A 9336-nucleotide genomic window follows, 5' to 3' on the forward strand; every position below is an offset into this window, starting at 1 on the left:
GAACTTAGCTTTTCTGATTTGAGCTGTGGTTTTACAGAGTTACGTAATTATTAAGTGTTTACTGAGCCCTTACCACGTGTCAAACAACAGTATTTGGTGTTCTACATGATCCTTCGTCTTCAGAAATCTTCTTTCAGCTAATCTCATGGCTTTCTGATACAGATACTACCAAACCCCCCATTTCACATACAAGGAAACTGAGATGACAGGTTAATAAAGCTGCCCATGATAATCAGGCAGTAATTGGTGGATTCAAGATTGAACCCAGGTAATCCTTGACTGATTGTCCGAAGCTAATCTGAGAAACTATGGGGGACATCACACACTCTTCAGGCTGACGTCCCCACAGTAGTTAATCTGAAAGTATCTTCACATTTATCTCTTTCCTATTTAAACTGTCACGCTGCTTTGCAATGATTTATCCTCACACATCAGATTTTATAGTCACCTCCACACAAATCTGTGGCTGATTAATTAACTAAGATTGGAAGACATTTTGGTGATGAAAAGTGCTAAGCATTGCTATGAATAATAATTAGTGTGCTACTCCAACTAAATCATGTATGCCTGTATTGGGAATCAATCTGCAGAAGAAGGGTCAGACCTCAGATGGCCAAACTAGATAAGATGGATTAGTCAGAGCAACAGAAATGACTCCAACAGATATTAGCAGGAAGAGCAAAACTAAACAACAACAACAACAAGACTTGTGCATACCTAGTATATGCTAGGCACATTCAGGATCCTTAAGACACAGTGTTGAACACGACGGAACTGGTGCCTGCCTTTGGGCGTCTTACAGTCTAGAACACAGCAGACATGAACGGTGGTCCCAGCACAGTGGTCCACTGTGTTGAGAACGTCTTGCAGGCGCCAAGCAGACTGGTAGAAAGCAAGTACGTGGCCAAGGTGGCTGTGATTCAGAGCCTGCTCTCCAGGCCCTACAAGGCTTGGAATGGGGTGAGGTGAGGCTGCAGTCTTAGAAGGGAACCAGGTCAGGCAAGGCTCTCACAGGCATTTTGCAGCTGAAATACGGCAGTGACCTGCCCATAGGAAGTAGGCAAGAGCTTGGCTACTAGAAACAAGTTAGGGCCTGAGCAGCAGGAAGAGGAAAATGTTAATCTTCAGGCCTAGAATTTTATAAGCCGGCTGCAGCCTTCTAGAAACAGAAGTGAATCCAGGGACTGAGGTACTCTGTCAGCCCATGTTCTCCAGGGCTGTGGCTGCTGCTACGTGAACCAGGAAGCCGGGAAGGGAGGGAGCCCAATAAGCCACCCCACTTTCCTGAGCTGCTTTGCTTCTAAGACATCTCACCACATTTATGTAACTATAATGGGAGATCCTGCCACCAGAAGCCCCAAGCCAGAAGTTACCCAAATGATAGTCACACACAGGGCTTTCCCCTTCCCTACCGAAGGAACCTTTTCCTGAGCATGAGTTAGATAGAATTCTTGCAAGTTTTCTTGCCCAGTAATTCCACCTGGGAATAATTGCTGCCTTCATTTCTGGAAGCAGGACTCCTAGTACTTGTTCCAAGTAGTGAATTCACTCTAAAAAAAGAAGCAATCCTGAAGCAGGTGCGCGTGCAGGTATGTGGTCTTGGGTTTCAAGAGGTCCCTGTGACCCACTCAGTTCTCTGATTTGAATTCTTATCAGGGAGTCAATTTCTTCAGAGGTGCCATTTCATTCCTATCTAATTCTATGACTAATCCGCTTCCATACTGCAGAAGGCAACTGCATTTCTTTGCTTTTGCCTCACTCTCGATCGTTTTTCAGGTGTGATAGGGGAATGATTTTCCTTCTGTGATGCCAGTAGTGACTGGCACACATTACATTCACTTGATCAAACAAATTAGAACTGCCTTTTGCAGTGAGAAGCAATATATTTTAAAAGAATGAGATTTTATTCTTTTTTAATGTTTATTTTTGAGAGAGAGAAAGAGTGTGCGTGGGGGAGAGGGGCAGAGAGAGAGGGAGACACAGAATCTGAGACAGGCCCCAAGCTGTCAGCACAGAGCTCAAACCCACAAACTGTGATCATGACCTGAGCCAAAGTCAGATGCTCAATCAACTGAGCCACCCAGGCGACCCACAAAGAATGAGATTTTACAGTAAGTATTTGTAAATGCTGACATTAGAGATATGTATAAGAAAGCTAAGTGACTCTTCTATGGGCACGTGGTAAATATTCAAGAGCCAAGTATTCTACGCAACTCCTAATGACCAATAGCTTGTAAGGTTCCTTCATATATTTCATATTTTTCATCAACAAAACAGATCAGAGTTAGGATGCCAATTGGCAATTACACGCTCATGTTTATACACATGGACTCTGACCACAATCCATATCTGTTGACTATGAGTCCATTTTCTTTTCTGAAGTGTACATGTTCAAAATCCGGTATCTAAATTCAAAGAGGTATCTGTATCTCCTAAAGGCCCCTCCTCCTAGGACCATCACCCTTTGGGGTTAGGATTCAACACATGAATTTAGGGGAGGAACACTCCATCTATAGAACAGTCCTTTGCAATCTTCTTGCCAGGCTTGTTAACATTCTTCCTACGTGGATCTCCTTATTACCATAAAAGAATTTCAAAGAAATCCAGACTTGTAGACACGGATAGATATGCAGAGTGGTACAAGAAGTTGCTTATATTAAAATAGAAAAGAAGCATGGCAGTGAGACAAATTGCTGTTATCCTTAGAGTGGCTGAGAAAGGTGAAATTATCTCTTGATAAAAATTCTTCCTGAAATTACTGCGTTCTTTCCAAGAATGCTTATTAACTTGGAGATTTTTAATATCAAAATAGACCCTTAAGGCTAAAACTCTTGATTGCCTTCCTCACCCATCTAGTCCTCCTGAGGTTTCAGACCAGGAAGGCCCATCAGCAAAGACTCCTTGCCCCAGAAGGTGACCAAAGAGCACAAGATGTCAGGCTCTTGCCTGCTCCACCATTCCACTTCTCCTTGTGCTGTGTAAGTAAGCACACACAACCGTGCCTGCATACAATGTGACTTTCACATGCCGGTCACTGCAGTAAGGACTTTGGCATGGTATTTCACTGTGTCACCATTATAAGTGAGGCATAATTTCATTGTTTTTTGTTCTGTTTTCTTCTATCAAAATTTTCCTAATTTCAGAAATACAAATCTGACTCTCTAATAAATGAGATGGGTTAGGTAATTCAGCTTTTTTAAAGAGTTAAAGAGGAAACTGTCCAAATGAATAAAAATCGATGAGCGTAAAGACCTCACAAGGAAGGAACTTGTACATCCAAAGTCTGTAGATGAGAGTAATTCAAAACCCTGGAATAATGATGCCATGGAGGCAGTTTCTAACAAGATTTAGGAATAAATAGCACTGCAAACGGTTTTGCCATAATCTTCAGAATAATAATTCATTTTCATGCTTGAAAGTGTGAGTATTTGGAAGTACAAGTTTGCCAAATTTCTATTAAAAATCAGATATAGACAACCTCAGATGATGAGTGATCGTAAAACTCAGCTTTGTAGTTCTAAACCATGATTGAAGAAAGTCATTAATTCTCTCTCTTTCCGTCTCCACCCCACCCACCCCACCCCCCCACACACATATATTTGCAAACAAACACAAAAAGTGTAGTTTGCATTTTTATTCTATTTGCCAATATTTATAACGTAATCACTGGTCAAATTCCTGTATCACCATGTCGTGTGCTTTCTACTCCCTTTTCTTTCTTTAATTTTTTTAAAGTTCATTTATTTATGGGGCGCCTGGGTGGCTTAGTCGGTTGAGCGTCCGACTTTCGCTTAGGNTCATTTATGAGAGAGAGAGAGAGACAGCATGAGTGGGGGAGGGGCAGAGAGAGAGGGAGACACAGAATCCAAAGGAGGTTCCAGGCTCTGAGCTGTCAGCACAGAGCCCGACGTGGGGCTCAAACTCACAAACCGTGAGATCATGACCTGAGCCAAAGTCAGACGCCGAACTGACTGAGCCACACAGGTGCCCCTCTATTCCCTTTTCCATTCACAGTGTCCTGGGGACTTGCTACCATGAAAGTTGAGTGAGTTATCAACTTGAATATGTTTCAGCATAAGTATATCAAGCATTTTCCTTTAAGAGATGCCAATATAACATACTTATGCAAACAAAAAAATGTATATAGTAGGAAATATTAATATATGAGATTTACTGAAGGCCAGGCCCTTTACAAGCATTATTTATAATCCCACATGGAATGCATATGTCTGTATTTTAACTTGAGGAACAAGGACATTAAAAGATCTGTATAAGAAGTGACAAAGCTAGGATTTAAACCCTTTTCTGCCGTCTGACCCCAGAGTCCTTCCTCTTTCAGTAACACCAATCTTTCGTGTAAGTACATGGGACTCAGCAAAAGGGAGCACACAATCTCTAGGAATCTGTGTGACTAGAATAAGTCAAATAAAATAATTAAGAATACCAAAACCGAGTTGGAGAAAGAAGAAAGTTAAACTCACAGACTACCCTACTCATCTTGGAAATAATTTCTTTTCTTTAAATAAAGTCACAAAAGTTACATTTGGGTACTATTTGGACACACAAAGAGCAATCCTTAAAATATCTACACAGACTTTGAGAAGTGTTAAATTGTGTGGGCACCTTATGAGACAACGGATTCCTTCCTACTGTGCAAGTCAATACATGCAAGGCATTTAGGACAGTGCACAGCTTATAGTAAATGCTCTGCAAGCCTTGGTTGCTGTTGTTGTTGTTTTTAATGATCTCCTCCTTCTCCTCCTCCTCCATCCTCTCCTCCTCCTCTCCCTCTAAAGACACTGCACTGCAATCTTTGGTAATGGACCCTTGGAACCATCACCTTGCCTCCTCCTTGGCCACAGATGGTTGAACCAGGAGTGGAAAACTGACTCAAACCATTCAGATTTCCTCCCCCAGGAATTTACTTGGCGATCGCACATTGTCTCTGTTAGCATCAAGCTGAGTGGATATGTAGGGGTCTGGAAGACCAATTTATAGTATGTGCACAAGTAAGTCAACCTGCTAAGAGAGGGGAAAAGGAAGGCGCTGAGGGAGAAAGAGAGTAGAGATATCTTGTGGACCTAGAGGGAGGGAGACAGAGAGAGTGAGAATGGTGAGAATTGGAATGGTTTTCCATTTCTGGTTCCAGCTCTTAGTGAGCTCTGACTTCACCTCTTTCACTAGGTTGGTGTTTACTTTCAACATGTTTCCATTTTTGCTTAAATTAATATGGATGCATTTTGATAAATGGCAAAAGTGATTGCTGATTGTAACAAGAATACATTCCAAAATAAAAGGTGGCTAAGAAAATTTGAGGAGAAGCCACAAGACCCACATTCTAATTAACTTATTTCAGGAGAAAACACAAGAGTAACTTTAGATTAAAGTTGTTCTTATAATGCTCTTGATAGGAATGATTCTAGTTTGAGAGTCATTGAGTAAACTCTAGTAGTTTGAGATTAGACCTGTATACTTCCTTCATGGCTTTCTGGAACATTTTTCGGTAAGCAGTGCTACCATAATGCACAAAACTGTATCTTGGTGTACTGAAAGGATTAAAGAGCTTCTTTTATTAACCAACTTTCTACTAAGAAATGACCTGGGTATTGGCTGAAAGAGAGAATTTCTGACAGACTGCAAATACTTCATACTGTTGATGATTAGTATTAATATAAATTTTAAAGCAGTCAGGTCTTCAAGAAAGCATATAAAACTGGGCAAAAAATAAAATTTCTTCTACTTCTTCCAGAGTTACTAACAGTTTTTAGTGTCAACACTGATAATTCCAAAAAAAAAAATTGTGAGCTTGTCTGCAAACACACCCATTGCAGGTATTCTGTTTCCTTGGATTTTATTTGCCTTACAAGTCATGGTTTGCTTACATGGAGCTCTTCTCAAGAAATATGCATGAATAGGGGCGCCTGGGTGGCTTAGTCGGTTAAGCGTCCGACTTTCGCTTAGGTCATGATCTCGCGGTTCGTGGGTTCGAGCCCCGCATCGGGCTCTGTGCTGACTGCCAGCTCAGAGCCTGGAGCCTGTTTCAGTCTGTGACTCCCTCTCTCTCTGACCCTCCCCTGCTCACGCTGTCTCTCTCTCTCCTAGAAATAAATAAAACATTAAAAAAACTTAAAAAAAAAAAAAAGAAATATGCATGAATATATAAGTGCTATATTTTCCTCAGCTTTTTGTTAAATGCAATTGTCTGACTCACAAATCCTTAATCTGGTGTAGCCGAATTTCCTGTCTCTTTTGAGAATTGCTTCTTATGCATGTTTTGGGGTTTGAAGTGTGAAAACGTGTACTAGTGCTATGGCTATAAATGGTGAGACTGATTTCTATTATGAATATACAATAAAAATCATCTTTTCCCATTGTACTTACACACACACACACACACACACACAGCATCTTGATTTACATACGATTCTTTCATGCTGAGGGCCAGGCTGTAGAAGTTCTTCTTTCCACCTTACCCCAAGTAAAGACCTCCTGTCCTCCCTCCCCTCCACACATGCGCATCTGCTCTGACAGTCCACCACCACCCCCTATGCCTCTCCAACATCCCCTTCCTAGAGCCTCTACCCCGAACCTCTGCGATCCCTTGGTCAGCCCTTCACCCAAGCCTGCTGGAGACCTCTTCCCAAACTGTGGAAACTAAATCAGTGACCTGATGAAGGGTCTCCACTCATACTTCTGTTTATTCAAGAAAGGGGAGAGGAAAGACAAGTTACAGATATCCCAAGTTAGAATTCTGAATGTATCTTCCAGTGGAAGCAATAATATTAAAATAACATTATGTCTTTAATGTAATTGGTATTATTCTTTGGGGGGTTTTTTCATTCATTTACTTATGCAACAAAATGTTTTTTTGTTCTCTACTCTATTTCAGGTACCACTTAGGAGTCCAGGGAAATGTCCATAACAAACAGATAAAATTATGGGTTTTTTTATGGATTGGTCTTAATACATAAACATGATGAATAACATTGATCCTATAGGAAATTGTGTACTGAGTTCATAATAATCTTCCAGAATGCAACAATCTCATCAATCAGCTGAAAAAGTCCTATATATGTCTTTATCTATACATGTATAAATACTAATTTCTTATTTAAAATGTTAAAAGCCCATTTATCCATTCATAGACACATAGCTGATTAAATATACATACTTAGTCTCCGTATACTATACCATAGAAACCGGTGACCAGAACTCAAATCACTGATAGTGATTTCTTCTCATTATTCCCCAAAATATCACATCAAATTTCTAACATATATTTTAAGTCTAAAATAAAGCTCCAAATCCAAAGTGTTTAGGTTTCCACCTGGATAAAGCATAGTTGCTAAGGATGTGTGTTTTCGAGTCAGATAGACCTACTTCCAAATCTTAGTAGTTTTGTCACTCTGAGCAAGTTACTAAAGTCTCTTAGCCCTTAGATTTCAGAGCTGTAATGAGGATAATGGTACACATCGTATAAGGTTGACATGAGGATTAAATTAAATTAAACAGCACATACATTAAGCCCACCATGCTTGATACAAGGTAAGTACTCAAAAATGTATAGTTACTAATATGAAATGGCTATACTACATCTATCTAATGAGCCAAACATTGAAAAGAATTAGTTGACTTCAAAGCCCTTGAGAAACAAGAGGCTACTGTGTCCTCTTTTGATGAGAGTATATTTAGAAGGTAAAAGTAAACAAATCGTATCTTGTAGCTAGGTGCTCAGTTTTATTTTTCTTTCCATCTCTGATTCTTTTGCTTTTATCATGCCACATGATATGTGTTCAAATATTCCCCTCTACCATGCTAAGGAGGCAAATATAGTAATTCCATTAATATAAATAAAACCTCAGCCTGGAAAGTCAAATTAATACTCCAACCAAACTCCAAAGGTGCAGCTGAAGGTGATTTTTTAAAATTACATCCCTGAATCTATCTGACCAAACCTAGGGGGCAGATATGGCTCAAAATGATGTATAAACAGGCAGGTAACCATTGCCCATAAATAATTTCCTTTCAAGACTTAGAAATGACATTGATTGAGAAATGATATGCTATTTCTCACATGAGCTATTAGCTAAAACGTCTCTTTAGCATTCCTTTTTTCCACCTATCTCCCCGGGGCAGCATTTTAATATACAATACTAGTCTGGAATGGGCATTTGTTCAGAAGGAGAAATACATTTACAAGTAGCTCTTCCTGAACAGCTTCTCTGGTGAGGAAACAGCTCACATGCCTTTGTCCCATGCATCCATCCTCCAATTAGGATCCATCTTCCAGTTAGTGGAGAATTAGAAACATCCTTTTCCCAGGAATAAAAGTCCTTCTAAGCCCTAAGTGGGAGAGGGGGGTCAATTAAAAGATAAAAACCTTGGCAGAAAGCAAGTCCGCATGACCACATGGTTGACAAGTATGTTATCTAATCGAGTAATGCAGGCCCCAGAGGTGAGGATTCATCCTGGAAGGAAACATCTGCTTACGTGGGAAAACGTTCAGATAATAAATAGAGAGACAATTCAAAGCGTTTCTGTTTTCATAAAGTACCCTGGCCTTAACTACAAAATGCAGAGTTTCCTCTTCACCAGAACCTAAAGAATCCATTATCCTTGGGCTGCACCTGTCACGCAAGTAATCTTCTTTCTTTATTTGCATCTGTTCAACTGGATGTAGAGGCCTTCTAGTGCTACTTTGGAAATAAGAATTAAAACAGGACCCTTAAGGGTGTCTGGGCGACTTAGTTGGTTTAGCCTCTGACTTTGGCCCAGGTTATGATCATGGGTTCAAGCCCTGTGTCAGGCTCTGTGCTGACAGCCAGAGCCTGGAGCCAGCTTCAGATCCTGTGTCTCCCTCTCTCTCTGACCCTCCCATGTTGATGCTCTGTCTGTCTCTCTCAAAAATAAATAAAAACATTAAAAAAATTTTTTAAATAGTGGGCAATCATAAAAAGGACTGAAGAAGATTGCTATACATATGAAATGATATGAAATGATCACCAAGATATATTAAGTGGAAAAAGAAAAATGCAGAATAGCATACACAGCATGCTATATTTTGTATAAGAAAATAATTTGATTTATTTGAAAAATTACATTTGTAAAAAGAATTTTTTGTATTAAACCTGTACGAATCACAATTTGTTACAAAAAATTAGTAGCTATAGAAGAAGAGGACAGAATTGATTGAAATTGAAGGAAAAGCCCTAAAATTTGAAAACAGAAAGGAAAAATAAATTTAATTGTATATCAGGTATCAAGTTAAAGACATAAGCACGCGCGCGCACACACACACACACAAACAAACACATACACAATTATTTTTCCACATAG

Source organism: Crocuta crocuta, unplaced genomic scaffold (genome assembly GCF_008692635.1).
Source record: "Crocuta crocuta isolate KB4526 unplaced genomic scaffold, BGI_CrCroc_1.0 scaffold81, whole genome shotgun sequence".
In the NCBI taxonomy this organism is placed as follows: Eukaryota; Metazoa; Chordata; class Mammalia; order Carnivora; family Hyaenidae; genus Crocuta; species Crocuta crocuta.